Source organism: Grammomys surdaster, unplaced genomic scaffold (assembly GCF_004785775.1).
Source record: "Grammomys surdaster isolate TR1022 unplaced genomic scaffold, NIH_TR_1.0 125982, whole genome shotgun sequence".
In the NCBI taxonomy this organism is placed as follows: domain Eukaryota; kingdom Metazoa; phylum Chordata; class Mammalia; order Rodentia; family Muridae; genus Grammomys; species Grammomys surdaster.
Window position 1 is genome coordinate 1,250,488 of NW_021620798.1, and position 18,242 is coordinate 1,268,729.

Genomic DNA, 18,242 nt, shown 5'->3' on the forward strand with positions numbered 1-18,242 from the left:
CTCTCTCTCTCTCTCTCTCTCTCTCTCTCTCTCTCTCTCTCTCTCTCAAGCTGAATGATATCAGATGGCTACCCCTAGTACCTACATTCAGATGTTAGGACAGAGCTACTTAAAGTGAGACTAAGTTTTCCTAGTCTCAATTCCAAGTTCACAGACAGTTGAGCACTCCTGAATCAGTCAATGTGGTCAAAGAGGGGGTAATATTGTACAAACATAGATACCAGTACCCAACCTTATAAGCATGGAGATTTAAGAGGGAGGGATGGATAGTACCCAGGAAGGGAAGGAAGAAGGAGGCCAGAGAGACAATTTAAAAGGCCTTCACTGAGGCAACTACTAACAAATACTACAGAAGAGTGTCAAGCTTTATCCATTCAAATATTTTTTAATATTTCTGTCAGAAAAGCAGATAAATCAAATAGTGCTCAAATACCTGCCATTTCTGCATATTGGATACTGAAATTTAAAACAAAAAATAAAAATAACATCTCACTGCACACTTTCCATGAGCATGTAACCTCCTCTCCCCTGTATTTTAATTGTCTGCAAGTTTCTGAATATAAGAGTCAACAACTTACGTTTTACTCTGGTTTGTGCCGATATTCACACTAATTAAGACAAGAGAATCACTGTAGATGCCCATTTCCAGATGAGTGGGAAGATGGTACACACACAATACAAGTTTGACTCAGCCATGAAGAAAAATGAAATCATGTCATTTGTAGCAAAAATGAAATCATATCACTTGTGGGGAAATTGGTGGAACTGGCTAAATTAACTAGATTTTGCCGAATTGGCCAGATTAGCTAAATCTATTATCTAATAAGGCAAATAACCAGTCACAGAAAGACCAACATCATATAGTTTCTCTGATAAGTGAAAACATCAACAAAAAAATACCACTTTAACCTAAAAACAAGGTAAACTATTAGGAAGATGAAGGGGTCCAGGAAGAGAGAGCTTAGGATGGAAATTGCAATCAAAGTCTGGCATATAGCACACATGTAAATATTAAAATAAACCCCACTAATTTGTATAATTAATAGGACTGAAAAATTATAATTTTAAAAATCTTATTTCTCATGAGGTTCTTGGGACTCCAGAAGGTAGTGTTAGCTGAGTCTGCAGAGTGTATTCCAGTGGCATAGTACCTGCCTCGAGTGTGTGAAGCTCTGGCTTCTAGCCCCTGCATTGAAAGGGAAAATGAAACAAAATAATTCTTTGCTTTATAAATCTAGAAGAATTCAATGAATGATCCTTACATTAGTCCTATGCAGTGATAATTCTACATTAAAAATAGCAAAGTTTTGCCTTCAAGTCATTTTCAAATTCAATCTAAACCCTCATGTCAATTTTGTGGTACAGCTTTTCTATTTTGGCATTAGCTTTGATGTTGTTAGGCCTTCTAAGAGTGTGTTGCTGGGACTCTCGGAGGCCATTAATGGACTCGAATGTTTGGTGAGTAGGATCTGGTGGCAGTTAAGAAGATGCAAGCCACATAAATTGAATGGTTTGCATGTGTTTCCCAGTTCCCTTTTGGGAAAGACTCATCTTTTGTCAGAAAAGAGGGGGAGGTTCAATTCTTCAGGAAGGAGCTGTGCAAAAAAAAAAAAAAAAAAAAAAAAGGAGCTGATTTTCTACTTAGACTTACAAAAAGTCATTGAGAGGACGCATGTAAATAAGGGTTGCAAGGTCAGTCCTTTAGTCTTTAAGCCAGAATGATGCTTAACATTCCAGACCACGACCTTCTGCAAACCACCAGGACCTCTTCAAAGGCCACCTTTGCCCCGTTGCCAACTTACTAGTACAAGGTGGAAATTCCATTTTGTGTACTAGAGTAAGAGCAATCAATACTATTTTTATATTGCTCTCCCATTTACAAATCAGTCCCATGTGCATTTTCTCATTAGGTCTAATCTGTCTATTTTACAGATGAGGCCATTGGCCTAAGGAAGAATGGTAACACAGTAAGTCACAAATCCAGGATTCGAAACTAACATTTTTGCTCCAAACCTTGTCATATCCTGAACATACTACATGGCTACTCCATAGGGCTATGTTGTTGGAAACTCTCCAAAGCCAGAGTATACCACGGTGTCCTTCTTCGAGTGACAGAAGAGTTAACGATAGTAGTACTAGGCAGGGGTACAGAAGTTGATACTTCACACCCTTGTGTTTTACTTGGGGAAAGAGAGGCCACAGAGAATGATATGCAGATGCTTTATAATTACATTAAAAAAAAGAACACACACACTTTGTAATTTGAAGACCTGCTATATAGAGAAAAATTAGAGCCAATCAAAATGTCTCCCTTGCATCTTCCTGTCCTTCTTCCCTCACTGTGAAGGGGTAAGTACATTGGGAGGTTAAAAATCTTTCTAAAATCCAGATGTATCCAAAAAGCAGTTTCTAGGCTGGAGGCTGGAGGAGCTCCCAGCACCACCTTTCAACAATAAGCTCCATTCCAGGAGTTTGAAATGATCCAATTAACAGCAACCTGGCAGTGTCTCTAGGAGCATGGTGACAGTGGGAAAGGGGACAAGCCTGCAGCTGCAAGTTTGTGCTTAATTTCCTTAGCTCTCCTCTGTCTTGTGAGTGCTGTGGGAAAGATACGGCTTGTCTGATTTTTACTAATGTTCATGGATCCACCAGCGTCTCCCCCTTATTTAGATCCTTTCCTTTCAGATTGTGAAGTAGCTACTCCACTGAGAACACAGCCAGGGCATGATGTTGAATCTCTCTAGTCTCATTGTCACTAATTAAATGCCAAACTCATGGCACCCCTCTGCCTCTGGACAAGGGAAGTGATGGCGCTTGTGCAGGCAGAATATTCTTCACATAAATCTGAATGAAACAGGCCTGGAAATTTAATGGGTGCTAATAGAACCATTATGATTACTTACTGGTGTTTTGACTGTGTGTCAGAGTGAGCAGTTTGCTTGATACATTCCCAACTGAAGCAAACACTGTTATCTCCTCATTTCTTACAGCCTTTCCCACTCACCTGGAACCAAACGCTTCCCCCTGTTGTATCTTATCTAGGACCAAGGAAATGCCACTAACCACAGGTAAATATGACCTCTGTGAACTAGCAGAAGCCTTTCTCAGTTGGATGGCTTGAAGCTTTAGTTTGCAACATGAGATTCATTTCAAAGTAGCCTAACCTGAGTATATACCTTACCATGATTTGTTGGTAATTTCTAGTGGCTTGTTAATGTACTAATTCCTTATTAAATGTACTTATTAAATTAAATTAATGTACTTATTCCTTAAAATCATTGTTGAGGGGAAGAGAAATGGGATAAGGAACTGTGGGAGAACTGGGAGGTGGGTAACCACTGGACTATAAAAAAGTAAAAGTAATAAAAACTACAAAAAAATCATTGTCAAAATTTATTCATGTGAAGACTGAAATTCCATAACATTTAAAAAATATTTGTGGTAGAAAATACTAGTACTGTTTGCTAAATTTATATTCTTTGTGTCATCAAATTTTAGAGTCACAAGTAAAGATGAATACGGTAGTTGTATAAAAACATGGTTGTCAGGTAAAATATAGATGCTCTGTTGAATTTGAGTTTCAGATAACATGTAACATTTTAGACTAAGTTTATCTCATGCAGTGTTTATGATCCACTTACACACATACACACACACACACACACACACACACAAGCCTTTGTAGTTTATCTGTGATTCTGATTAAACTGGCATCCTGTACTTTTGCTTGCTAAATTTGGCAATACTAGTAAAAATCACTGCCATTTCCTCATGACATGAAGCCATCAGTTCCAATAGCATTCATTCTTACCACACGGCCTAATTGAAATAAGCCTGTTCATAATGAGCGACCAACTGGAAAGGAGCGCATTTTAGTGGGATCTCTATTAGATGGTCTATTTTACAAATAATGTCAGAACTGTGTATAAAGCAGTATATGCTGCTATACATCATCGGAGTTTGAGGATTCCATATTGTGATTAATGGGAGAGCAGCAGAAGGAATCTTGGAACAATGTGTCCTCCAGCTGCGACAGAGAGCCAGGCTGCAATTAGGAAGAATCACAAGAGCTTATCAGGCATATGTTTGGATTTCTTTTGCTGCTATTAGGAAAGACCATAGATCTGTAAAGGTGATTAGTCCACAATACTCCACAGCTTCAGCCAGGATCAGAAACATTTATAGTGTTCCTTGAACTGCTTTTAATGTAAAGAGGATTGTGGGGGGGATTACTCGATGAAAGGAGTAATTAATACTGAGAGCAGAGGCAGCACTCACTATTTGTTGAAGACCCAATGTGGGCCAAGCACTGTGCTCGACTGTTGGCTTCCTATTGGATTCTGGCTAATCCTAGTTTCTAACTCAGGCCCGAGTCAGCCAGTCAGCTGACATCCTTCTATAAATGTTGAACTTCATACAAAAATGTCTCTTCTTAAAATACAGACCGTGTATTCATTATACACTTGTGGCATACATTAATTGGGGGAAAGAGATTAGTTGTGCTTCCAGAACTCATTAACCAAGTAATATCAGTTTAGAGACATTACAGTTTAAGATCCAAAACATGGAAGACAATTTGTCACATCAATTTCACGATTTTTTTTCTTTACCAAATTAAGACAATGCATTAGGTTGTATACTGCTTTACAGTTGTTAATATTGAATTTTAAATATTTTGTTGGTACAGTGTTGTTCAGTCATTTGATTAGAAAACTCTTTTAGAGAATCTCTTAGTCTCAAGGAACATTGCCTGGCTAAGGAGAAAGACAGGTGAGACAGAATTTCCACAACGGCATTAACCCTGAAACTTAAAAGTAGTCAAGGGATCCATTGTGTCCCAACACAACCTGAATCAAGAATGACAGAAATGATGAGGAGTTCAATCTTTTACAGAGTGAAGGCAGGTTCTCTTGTGTGACCCTTTCCTTCTGAGCTTGGAGAGTTAGTACCCTCTGGGCTTTTGTACCACACCTTCAAAGAGCTGGCTGCAGTTTCACAACTGCCCCTTTTATCACCTAATCTAAGATAAAAAGGAACTTCTGGTGATGAGTGAGAGTCCTACAAGAAGGATCCTGACTGTCAAATGAGAAAATAATCTTTTAGATAGACCAAGGGCACTGTTTAATTACAGAGGCTAACCATCTTGACTTCAAACTGTCCTTGGGCTTAGTCTGGGTGCTCAGTTTCCTTTTGATACGTCTCCAGTAAGAGTGTAAACATTATGTACCAAAGATAGAAGTATGCCCATCGAGGGGCCTGAAATCAATGATATAACCTAGGTTAGTGAGCTTTTATACCACAGAGCACACATTTGAAGAACAAATTAAAACAATAGTCCTCCTCTACTAAAATAAGGAAAATAGTAGCTTTTTATTATTCATAAAGAAAAGGGTTGGAGAATTCTGAAGGAAGAAGCTAGAAAGCTGAGGATAACCAGGTACAAGAACTGGAATTTGGGGAGGATGATCAGCACTGGGAAACCATCACACACTCATTTCTGTTGCTTGAGAAGAGCAAATTGCATTTGCTTTTAAAGGTAACTGCATTTTCATTATTTGTCTATTTATATTTTATTTTATTTTATTTTATTTTATTTTATTTTATTTTATTTTATTTTGAGACAAGGTGTCGCTTCATGGCTCATGCTGGCCTCAAACTTGGGACAATCCTCCTGCCTTGGTTTTTCAAGTATGTATTTTTTTGATGATCTATTCTAAGTGACAACAATTGATCCCTGATTTTATCCTTGCTCTTTTTGAATAAATCTGAACCTCATAAGTAAATCACTTGAAATAGCCAAGGGTGGGGAGGCAGGAGCCAATCGGCACAGCTATTTGGTAATGCATACAACAAACGGAATTTGTGTGGTATTTTGTAGACTCTTTAGTGAGGCAGGCAAGGATCAATAATTAACATTTCCCAATTGCTTTAAAATTATTCATTGATCACAATAGCACATCTGTAAAGACATTTCCATATGAGACGCATAAGGCTCTGATCTATTTAGATCAGACCACCTGGTCCCCAATTGACAGCCCCCAATTTACAAATGAATCATGTCATGTTGCAGACATTAGTATGTAAGTCAGTTGGAAATCTGGAGCATGTTTTCCCTGAGTAGTGACATTTTTCATGATGGGTGATTTTTTAGGAAAACTGCCAAACACACTTGCTTGCCTTTTAATTATACCATGAGTTTTCCTACAAGTCTATTTAAATCCTATTATAACTAAAGGACAATAATTCTGCCAGCTAGCCTAATAAACTAAATAGAGGACTGAAGACCTATATTTTTCCACAAGGTACTTGTAGCGATGATACACATGATCTGATTTAGACTGGAGAACTCAAGTCTACATAGTAAAGGTATCTCAAAACTACTTTGCCCCAGTCACTCCTCATTTGGGAAGGGCTAGTTTAGAAGACAGTGGTGAGGTGCTAATAACTTGACAGCTGCTATAAACCAGTATTCCTAGAAGTGCAGTGGCTAGTCTTTGGTTAAAGCACTGTCTGGTGTCACGCTGGAATATTGACTTTCTCTATTTTAGTGCCACTTAGAAAAGTGGGGGAAGGCATGAGAAGATGGTTGAGATTCTGGTTTTGTTTTAAACATACCAGCCCCCATCCAAATAATAAGAAATCATGTTCTTGTTTCAAACACTGATATTTTATGTGTATATGTGTGTGCACATGACATAAGTCATTCAGTGTCCATGAGAGTTTGGTTTCATGACCACACACAGAAACTAAGACCCTTAGCTGCATCAATCTTTCATGTATGATAATACAGAAAGGCTGAGTGTTGGTAAAGGCTTTGCAATGAAAGCATGAGGACCTGAGTTTGACCCCAGTACCCACGTAAGAATAGCAGGTATGATGGTGTGTGCCTGGAATTTTGCTACTGGAGATGCAGAAACAAATAGATCCTAGGACTTCTTGCTCAGTAAGCCAGTGAAGAGACACTATCTAAAAAAAAAATAAATGAAAAAGAAAAAAGGATGAAAGTGGACACTATCTGAGGAAGAATGCTCAGTGTTGTCCTCTGATTGCCACATAATATGTGTACATTCATATGCACACGTACCTGCATAGACATGAACTTGTGCACATGCATACAGATACAAAGATGAGCCAGATTTAAAAAGATGATATAGTATTTGCATAAAATATATTCACATCTTCCTGTATACCTTAAATTATCTGTCACTTACAATACCCAGTGCAAAGTAAATGCAATACAAATAGCAGTCATCCTGAACTACTTAGACAATGATTACAGAATATAAGTCCAGATATATTCAGTATATACTACTATTTTTTCTAAAATGTTTTATTATTTCTGTTTTCATTTTGATTTGTTTGTATCTCTGGCTAGCCTGGAATGCTATTTAGACAAGCTGGCCTTGAAACTCACAGAGATCAACCTGCCTCTGTCTTCCAAGTGTTGGGATTAAAGGCATGTGCTACTACACATAGCTTCTAAAGCAGTTGGTTTGGCTCAAAAGACACTGAGCCCATGAATACAGACAGCTAACTGTATGAACATAGAGATAGATACCTTCATATGACTACAGAATATGTGACAACTATAAAGAAAGTGATCTAGAAATATTAAGAAAGGAAAAAGTAAGATTTGCATGTAACTGCTATTTATGGCACATATGACTACTTTATTTCTGTGTTTGTGTGTATAAACAGACAGTTAAACAAGACAATGAGAATGAGATTGGGCATGTTCACAGTGGTAGAGTGCTTGCTTGGCACTCACAAAGCCTGGATTCTGTCTTAAGCATAGCATATACTAGATGTGGTGGCCCAGGCCTCCAATCCCAGCATTTGGGAGGTAGAAGCAGGACAAGAAGTTCAAAGCTAGTCTAGGCTACATGAGACATGATATCAAAAAATCAATAAATACTACTATTAGTGACTTTAAGAAAGTTATAATAGTATACTGAGTGTAATTTCTGTATTAGTGAAAGGATATAAATGTAGATCCATATCTGTATTTGTAGCAAATGCTTACCCTATCATGCAAATAAACTGGTATTCAGTGAAGCTACTTCCCATTTAGTGCACGGCATGAATAGTGTGTTGCTGAAGTTTACTTGGCTTGTTCAAGTGACGGAGAGCCCACTGTATATGACACCTCCATTCAGTGTGGACATCTGGGTAGCTTGGAACCAGTCATGGTGGCTATCTTTAGACTGAGGAAATTAGCAAATGCTACTTCTATCTTTATTTTTCTCCAAGTCCCAGAGAACTGATATTGACATATCATGTAGACTACAGCGTTTTAGTTCAGTGACTGATTTGATCTTGCCTAGCTCAGCTTGTGGGGATTGGGGTAGGAATGAGAAAAAACTAACTGACCACAAATAATCACAGTCCTCAAATCTTGATAACACAAAACCATCTGCGTCTAATGCTCCTGTGGCTTCTTGGCTTTCTGTTGTCCCTGTCACAGAAAGAATGTTGACCAGGAGACTAGCCCCTGTGATCTCCAAATGTTTGCTGTATTTCCTGTGAGACTTTAAACCCGTGGAGCAACAGATTATAGGTTGGGTTTCCCTGTGTGTTTGTTTGTATGTTAAGAGTTTCTCCTCCCCTTATGAGGTTCCAGTGTTTGGAAACAGTGCCAAGAGAATCTGGTATTTCTAAGGAAGCTCAGCTGTGCTACTTTACTACCTTGCTTTTTGGTTTGATAAGGTCGTAATCTAGGGTTGAAGGATACCTTGCTGGAATTGAGTAGATAAAGTCAATAAAGTGCCTTACAAACATGAGGACCTGAGTCTAATGGCCAGAACTCACATGAAACAACTAAAGGATGGTAGAATTCACTATAATAATTACAGCACAGGGGATGTGGGCAGAAATAGGTGGATCCTTGTGGCTTCCTGACCAGCCAGCCTAGCCGACTTGGGAAGCTCCAGGACAATGATAGAACTTGTCTTATAATAAAAGCCTCTCCTCCCCACCAGTATGACACATGGAGAATCTAAGGATTACAATATACATCTGTTCATGGGTTTTCTCCTTTCATCTAATATTTTGGAAAGTGTGTTCTCCAGCATTTCTTTATTTTCATGAGACTTTGAGCCACATAATATGCTGGCAGAGAGCACGATATATCTGGGATCAAGTTCCACCTCTGTCACGCTGGGCATATTGCCTACTACCCACTGGCCTCAGGTTTTTCACCTAGAAATGAAGATGGTAATGGCGTTTGCCTTGGAGCTTTATTGTGAAATTCCACCTAGGTGATATACGTAAAAGAGTTGGTACAGTGTTGTGCATTTAGTGTAACTTCAGCACCATAAATGATTTTTCTGTCATGGTAGAGTGCTCTGTATGTGTTTTATAGACATGTTATCCGAGTGGCTCACTGTCCTCTCCCAGTCTTCTCAAACACATGCTCTCGTTATACTGCTGAACATGATATACAATTTCTATTTCATTTCAGCTTCAACTTTGTCTCTTGAAATAAAGAGCCCTTGAATCTGTTCTCCAAACTCCCTGTTCCTCTAACCCTATCTCGGCCAGGGAGCTTCAAAGCTGCCATAACAGATGCACTCTAGCAACTTTCCTTTGTCCTCTTCTCCCATTGCACACTTGCCCTTGACCTATTTTCTGCCTTCTAACAGGTCCAGAGCTATTTCAACAGAATTTCCATGTAGCTCCTATGTTGTTAGATCACTGACTAAGATCCCTGAGGTGGATCAATTCAGCTCGGCATTGGAAATCAGATTTACCAAATAACACAGGATGTACAAAAAAATGTAAAATTCAAATAAATAGTAAGACTTCTAAATGTGTTCCTTACTTTTAAATTTTATTGTTAATTGTAAAATAGCCCCTATATAGATTTATGAAGCAAAATATGATATTGTAATCCATATAGCATTATAGGAGAGAAGCAAGCTAATGAACATTTCCATCAGCTCAAATTCTTAACCATTTCTTTACAGTGATGACATACAACATTTATGTTTTTAGTAATTTTTGATCAATTTTGAAATTTTTAGTGTGACTATATGGAAAATGTCACGTGAGTCATACTTATACTGAAGGTTTTGTTATTTAGTGAAATTCTAATTCAGCTCCATGCCCTGTATTTTGCGTGGCTATCTGATTTGTGAATCCAGCACACAGACTCTAAAGAGGTAAAAGACCTGTCATAAATCCTGAATAAGCAGATACACTGGGACAATTTACCAGTTTGATAAACATTCTTACATATTTCATTTCCTGGGTTCTGTGTCCAGCATATAGAGTTAAATATAAGGTTCTCAAAATCATTTTGTATCATGACAGCATACATAATTTTAGCATGGAGATGTATTTATTTTAAACCATTTTCTGGCAAACAGAAAAAATACAGATCACTAAAAAGTCAGCACCCTGGCATGTTTTTGACAGATGTTATTAAACATCACAAGGAAAGAAATCCTTTTTCTACTTCACACCAATGTCAGCGATAGTGGCACCCCATATTCATTGCAAACATGTGTGAGTGTATTTTCCAGGTTATGACCTACTGATGGACTGGAAAATCATTTAATTGTGACCAATGTTACTAGTGATCACTAGGACGATGGATGTCAGTGACCCAGCAGACTAGAAGACAATGGAACAGTCTGTCCCAGGTAACAAACATGCTGGTGTTAGATGTCTAGCTTTAATGTGTTACACTAAAAATAAGTTCTGATCTGCCTACTGTTAAAAAGGTTTGAATGGCCTTGATGTGCATGATGGTAAAAGGACTTAAACTATTGAGACTAGCAGAGCAGGAGTCAAATCCTAATTATAGTCCATGGTTGCTGTGTAACCTCAGGCAAATTACTTGACCCTCCTGGGCCTTGGTCACTCCATCTGTAATTTGGGGATAATAATTGTACCTGCTTTAAGAGTTGTTCTGTGGATTTAATTAATTAATCCATGCAAATTACTTAGCACAGGGGCCTGGCATGTTGCAGGGATCAATGCAGTTTTTGCTGTTATTATCAGTGATTAGCTGAGAGCTAAGAGGGTTGGGAGAGGCAAGCTCATTAACTGTGGGTTAGCAGTGACAGCTGACAGCCAGATGTGGAAAGAAAGAGAATTTGGAATAATGCAAAAGCAGACGAGGGAAGATAAAGGATATTCATATTGATGACCCAGAGTCATCAGGAAAAGGTTAAATAATACACAGAATGTTCTATTGAATAAGACAAATTTGTGATACATTTATAAGGCTTACCAGTGAAAGTAATTCTAATAAACAGATTTTGGATACTTTACAGAAAATATGAGTTAATTGAATAATGAAGTTAGAAAGAAGCTCTGACTTCAAGTTGAGTTAAATGACAGACTCTAGGACTGCTTTTTTTTTTTTTTTCTATAAGCATATCTTGACTCTCAGCTTTGTTGTACTAGCTGAAGGCATAGACTGAATGCTACAGTCCTTTATGGGCCAAGCACATAGCTATGGTTCTAGAGTTCCATTCACTGGATTAAAAGTGCTGGGGCAGCAACTTCAGCAACATAGAGGAGGATTTTTCTGCAAACTGGATCGGATTCTAGGCTCGAACTCAGCCAAGGTCAGGGATCAGGAGTCAGGGGTCAGGAGTCAGGATTGGAGTGATCCTTTCTTCTTGTTCCTAGCTGTCTTTGGAGACTGAGAGATGAGGACAAGGACAGGGAGTTTGTAATCCTCTCTCCCAGCACCTTACTGCTTACTGACAATTGTCAGAAGTCCTCGTGTGTGTGTGTGTATGCGCGCGCGCGCATGCGTGTGTACATGCCTGAGTGCATGCGTGTGTATGTGAAAGAGAGAGGTGGGCAGAGACAGAGATAGAGATAGACACAGAGGCAGGGAGAATGAATTGTGTTTCTAGTGCTTTATTAGGAAGCAAGTTTTTCTGGTGTGAATACTTTTTAAAACAAAAGGCTTTGGGAGCTGGTAAGATGGCTCAAGCTGATAAGACTCTTGCCATGCAAACCAGATGACTTGAATTCAATCCTAAACACCTATGAACAGAATCTGGGAATTTGACCTGTCCTTTACATCTGTACTGTAAGACACACATGCACACATGCACTCACTCACACATTGTCTTGATCAGGGTTTCTATTGCTGCGATGATACACCATGGCCAAAAAGCAAGTTGAGGAGGAAAGGGTTTATTCAGCTTACACTTCCACAGCAGTGTTCATCTTGAAGGAAATCAGGACAAGAACTCAAACAGGGCTGGAAACTGGAGGCAGGAGCTGATGCAGAGGCCATGGAGGGAGCCTACTGTCTTGTTCCCCATGGCTTTCTCAGCCTGCTTTCTTATAGAACCCAGGACCACCAGCCCAGGGATAGCATCACCCACAATGGGCTGGGCTCTCCTCCACTGATCACTAATTGAGAAAAATGCCTTACAGTTGAATCTCATGGTAACATTTCCTCAACGGAGGCTCCTTCCTCCCTGATGACTCCTGTCAAGTTGGCACAAAACCAGCCAGTGCAAACATGGATACATACACACATACAGCTATTACACTAGTAATACTACTTCTATTACTGAATTATATTGTTAATCTTTTCCCCTTAAACTGAGAAAAGCTACAGATAATCTTGAGAGATGTATTGGTAAACAGATTTTTATAAAATATGTCAATAATCCCTTTCAAATCCATTCACATAGCAGTCCAATAGCCACTAAGTCCAAAGTTTCTGTCCAATTATAGACGTGCATGGAGACCTCCTTCTTCTGTTTTGGCTATGTTTTGTTTTGTTTTGTTTTGTTTTGTTTTGTTTTGTTTTGTTTTATTAGTTTTGGTGTTCATGAGTTACCTCTTCCCATCTCACACTGGCAACTGCAACATGACTAGCAGTTGTGCTATTAGAATATAGTCACTATGGAAACCATAAACAAGTAAAAAAAATTCTAAGCTTACCAACACTTTAAAGAAGCTAATCAAGCCACATCAGTCCGCACTAAAATATGGCACACATGTGAGTAAGTCACATTGTTTAATGAATTTTGCTGATGATTCCCAGCACTCTTCTTTCTTTTCAGAGAAGCAACTTGCAATTATTTATTTATTCATTTGCTTACTAATTTACTGCCTATCTCCCTTGATATATGCTGTACAAAGGAACAGAGAGTGCCTCAATTTTTGCTTCCTCTTATTTCTCCAAGGTTCAGTACAATATCTGGTACTTGATGCATGTTTATTAAATAGCCAACAAAGGAGGGTACAAATGACACAGTAACTTAACACAGCTTTTAGGATATTCCATGTTTCTGCTGAAACTGATGGAGTAGAGCTTTTCTATGTCTTCAAATAGGCAAGAGGCAAGCTGTAATCACAGCACACCTGTGACCCATAATGAGCACAATGTTGTAGGGTTGAGCACTGTGAGAAACTTCTTAAACATGTACATGCAGAGCCAAGAGTGTGTGTGACACTATTTCTGGGGAGACTTGAACAAAAGTCTACTTACCACAGATTGGGAACTGATAAAAGACCAAAGTATAGACACCACCAAAGTCCAACTTTGGTGAGCCAATGAGTTTTAGTTGGGTAATGTATGGGCAGAAATGAGTCAAAAGCAGCTCTCACACCAAATGCCTACTACAGCTCAACATTCAGGTAGCTCTACATGTTGGAGGGTGTGCTTTCTTTGTGTCTCAGTTTGTCTTGAGTGTCTTGCAGGCAGCTCAACTGGTATTTGTTTCGTCTAGGCAGTTCAACTAGTCCACTGCTTCTTTCAGGCTATTTGGCTGATCTCTGCTCTATCTAGGGAGCTTGGTCTAAGTTGCTTCTAAGAAGCCCAGTTTGCCTCTAAGAATCTTCTTTGTAGCTTGGCTTGTTTGAGAGTCTTCTTTTCAGGTTGGCTCGTCTGAGAGTGAATCTCAGCAGTCTTTGCTTATATAATCATGGGGAAGGGAAGGAACCAGTGAATTTCATCAGCTTTAAGAACTTCCTAAAGCCCTTTTAAGTTGTCTACTTCCTACCTTAAAGAGCTTGAAGTCTCCTTAAGTCCTCTACTTACTCCACTGCCATTTCGATAGCCAGCAGTTTTCTAGCCTGTCAGCAAAATTAGAGAGGGAAAAGAGGCCTAGCTAATCTGTAGGCAGGAGTATGTCTTGTCTTTGCAGCTCCATTTCTGTACCAAGTACAGTAAGGGATCAGGATGCATTTTTAATGTCATTGTGATAGCAGACATACTTATGCAAATGATTTTCAGAGGCCATTAATTTCCTCAGCACAGAATTTGAGCCACATCTTCCTCCAGAGGAAGTGAAGAACACATTATAATTCTACCCCAAAAGATTCTGTGTGGGTGAGCACCCTCATAATAGCAGGGGGATGGAGGATGGGATAGGTGGTTTCTGGAGGGGAAACCAGCAAAGGGGATAACATTTGAAATCTAAATAAATAAAATATTAAAAAAATTACACTGAATGCCACCAAAAAGAGTTAATCAGATATAGATTGCTTCATGAAACAAAAGGAAGCACTGGTACTAACACTGAGGCTGGAAATGGTTTCACCTTGGAAGGGTAAAGTAGCTATTTTTAGTGGGTACCTAATAAATGGCAGGCAATTTGCTTATACCCCCTCATTTCATCTTCACCAAAATCCTTGTGAGGTAGGTATCACAGCCTTGTCCATTTTACAGATGAGCCAACTGAGGTTTAGAGATGTTAGACAACCTTCTTTTCAAAATCCGTAAGTGGTGGGAACTGGAATTGGAAATTGGTAGCTTCTCAGCATTCTTTAGCACCTTCACCTTCCTATCTCTCCCTGATCCCTGCCTGCTCAGGCTTCTGGAGTCATCATCTTTTCTCAGTTGATTCTGAGCATTATCAAGCATTGATAGTTTCAGTTTATAAAAGGCCTATTATGTGCTATGCTCTCCACATTGACCCTAGCCAATGTGTATGCCTTCCAAATCTGGAGCTTTTGTTTTTGATGTTGAACCACCTCATTTCTAGTCACATATTTTCTTTCTGTGGAACAAGATCATGTGCTTTATATTACTTGCTCATGGAGGACTGTTAACCTACTATGTGTTATAGATAGGATTTGAATCTGAGTCTCTGAAAGTTTCCAACAAACCTGGCTATTTGTTCGTGCTGCCTCTGGGTCCGTATACAAATTAGACTGACTTACCAGTTGATCAAAATCAAAAAGTAATTTTTTTCCCTGTGGTAAAAATTGGCAAGTAGAATCAAACAAGTTAGGAGACAGTGGTAGAGAGTGGGAAGAAAGTCACTCTTCAAGACATAACTTTTAAAAGTCCCAGACCTCCCATGGTAAGAGTGCCAAGATAATTTGTCTTCCCATGTGTTGCTCCATGGAAGATGCTCTGTGAAGTGCTCGTACAAGCTCATCAGAAGGAGAATACATGTGGGCTCCTCTAGCCTTTGTTCACGTAGAGCAAAGCGCTGCACACGCTAAAAACATCACCCTAAATTTCTCTTGTCAGCCAGCCTCTAATTTTCCCTGCCACTTCAGCCTGAAATTGTACATTATTTAGAACAATCAGTGATACTCATTAAATAAATATTACAATCCTTCAAGGACCACATAGGAGAGCCTGTTGGTTACTGAGCACCCAGTAAGTGACAAGTGATTTAAATACATTACTTCCTTAATTTTATCACAATTCTTATGAATTGGGTGTCATCATTGTGCTTATTTCACTGATGAGACAAATGAGCCAAATCAATTGAGCCTCTCACCTAAAAAATGCAATTGATCTAGGGCAGTGGTTCTCACCCTTCCTCATCCTGCGATCCTTTAATACAGTTCCTCCTGTTGTGGTGACCCACAACCATAAAATTAGTTTAATTGCTACTTCATAACTGTAATTTTGCTACTGTTATGAATTGTAATATAAATATCTGTGTTCTCCAATGGTCTTAGGCGACCCCTGTGAAAAGGTCATTTGACCCCCAAAGGGGGGTCATGACCCATAGGGTGAGAAAAACTATTTTAGGGTGAATACTGGATTTCAAAAAACTTCCTGGATAATTTTAATGGCACATAGGATAAGACACTGAGGGTTATTGCCTTCAATTAGTCCAGTAGGTCAGAATCACATGGGGAAACTTCATGAAATTCATGTCTCTGAGGCTGAGGATTTGGCTTGCTTTCCACGCTCAAGGCTTGGGTTCAATGCCCAGCCCCCCACCACTTCAATTCACAAATAAGGATTCATAGTGGAAAATCCAAGTTTCACTACCAGAAGAAGCAATGTTCCCAGAAAACCCAGGATAAAATATGAGTAAGTAAAGGCAAAGAAATTTGCCTTGTTGCCAAGATAATTTGGATTTCTATTGACTGCTATAGGACTTTACTCTCTGGTTCCCTGACCTTGATTTTTGTTCGTGTCTAACAAATTCTTTATGATGACAACAGTGGTGTTTCAGAATAGATATTGTTACTCTTCTCCTCAAAACTACTGAGGGAGACTTCCGTTTCCAGAAAGGCAGAGTATGCTGAGAACAGCTGTGGTCCTTGGGGGTCAAAACAATTAGAAGAGAGAGCAAAGTGGAAAGCCGTGTGCAGACTGGCTCACATCTGTGGGATCAACGTGGACACAAGGTCTCAGACATTGTTTTGAGGTGAACATTTCATATTTGGAGTTGAAGAGGTTAACAGGCTTACAGAAAAAGCCAGCTTTCTTTGACCAAAGGACCTGGAAAGCAGCCACTAAGCAAGATAGAAAACTCTAACTATAGCCATAGTACTATAGCTAAGCACCATAGAAAATGCTGTAAGTCTCCACCCACTAGTGCCATCCAAGGCTAAGTGACCAGCCTAATTACCCATCATCACTGTAACAATGTCTCTAAAGCCCCAGCCTCTACTGGGCTGGCATCAGAGAAGAGAAGACTTTCATCCCTTTCAAAAGTTATCCAGAACCCATATCCTCACTGCGTTAATGGAAACCATGTAGTGTCAGGACATTCACGCTCACCTGTACCCAGTCTTTGCTATTTTGTGGGTTCTTTTCCCCACCCTTTATCCTCCCCTCCTGTTTCATGACCTATCACTAGATAGGAGAGAAAGAATTATAGAGGAGAGGGGAGGAGAGAGGGAAAAGGAGAGGGAGAGAGGGAGAGAGGGAGAGAGGGAGAGAGGGGGAGAGGGGGAGAGGGAGAGAGAGAGAGAGAGAGAGAGAGAGAGAGAGAGAGAGAGAGAGAGAGAAGAGAAAGAGATGCTTGAATCTAATTTCCTTCTTTGTTGTAGTCGGTCTTTAGTACTTTCTGAGTTCATCTTTTTCCCCAACCTTTATCCTCCACCCCTGGTTTGACCCCATATCACTAGATAGGAGAAAAGGGATAGGGGAAGGGAGAGAGCGGGAGAGAGAGGGAGAGAGAGAGAGGGAGGGAGGAAGAGAGGGAAAGAGAGAGGAAGAAAGAGAGAGGAAGAGAGAGAGAGGGAGAGAGAGAGAGGGAGGGAGAGAAAGAAAGGGAGGGAGGGAGGGAGAGAGAGAGAGAGGGAGGGAGGGAGAGGGAGCAGGAAAGAGAGAGGGAGAGGGAGAGAGAGCATTTTTATATCCTCTGAAAAGTTCCCAGAATTTCAAATGTCACACAATTGCAGAAACTATCTGCAGCTGGCTAAACCACGCCTCTGTTAAAGGGCAAGGCAAATCATAGTAGCTGCTGCAGACAGTCTGAAGCAGCCCCATATCCCACACCTGGGATTAAAACAAACACATAGTCTTATAATATTTTGTGGTATTTTTGTTTTGTTTTGTTTTGTTTTTTGAGACAAGGTTTCTCTGTGTAACCTTGGCTGTCCTGGAACTCACTCTGTAGACCAGGCTGACCTCAAATTTACAGAGATCTACCTGCCTCTGCCTCCCAAGTGCTGGGATTAAAAGGTGTGTGCCATCACTGCCCAGCGTATTTCTGTTTTTGTAATGAAACAAAAATTCCAGAATTGCCATTACACTCACATACCAGTAATGAGGTTTTCTTCCTCTCTGCTGGCACGCGTCAAGGGAGGGAGGGAGGCCTATTGGAGAGTTAAAGAGAATGCACCATGCAGCAGTAATGTATCTCCGCCTTCCCTTCTGAATTGTACTTGGAAGCTTACTGAGGAGCAATAAAGGAGCATTCCTGCTGCTCCAAGCCAAAAGACGCCAAATATTACGTTTTCATCAAAAGTCTGACTCCATATTCCTATGCAGCAGTACTAGGAATGCTTTCTAATTTGTTTTATCAATGGAGATTGAGTTTAGGACTTCATCTTTA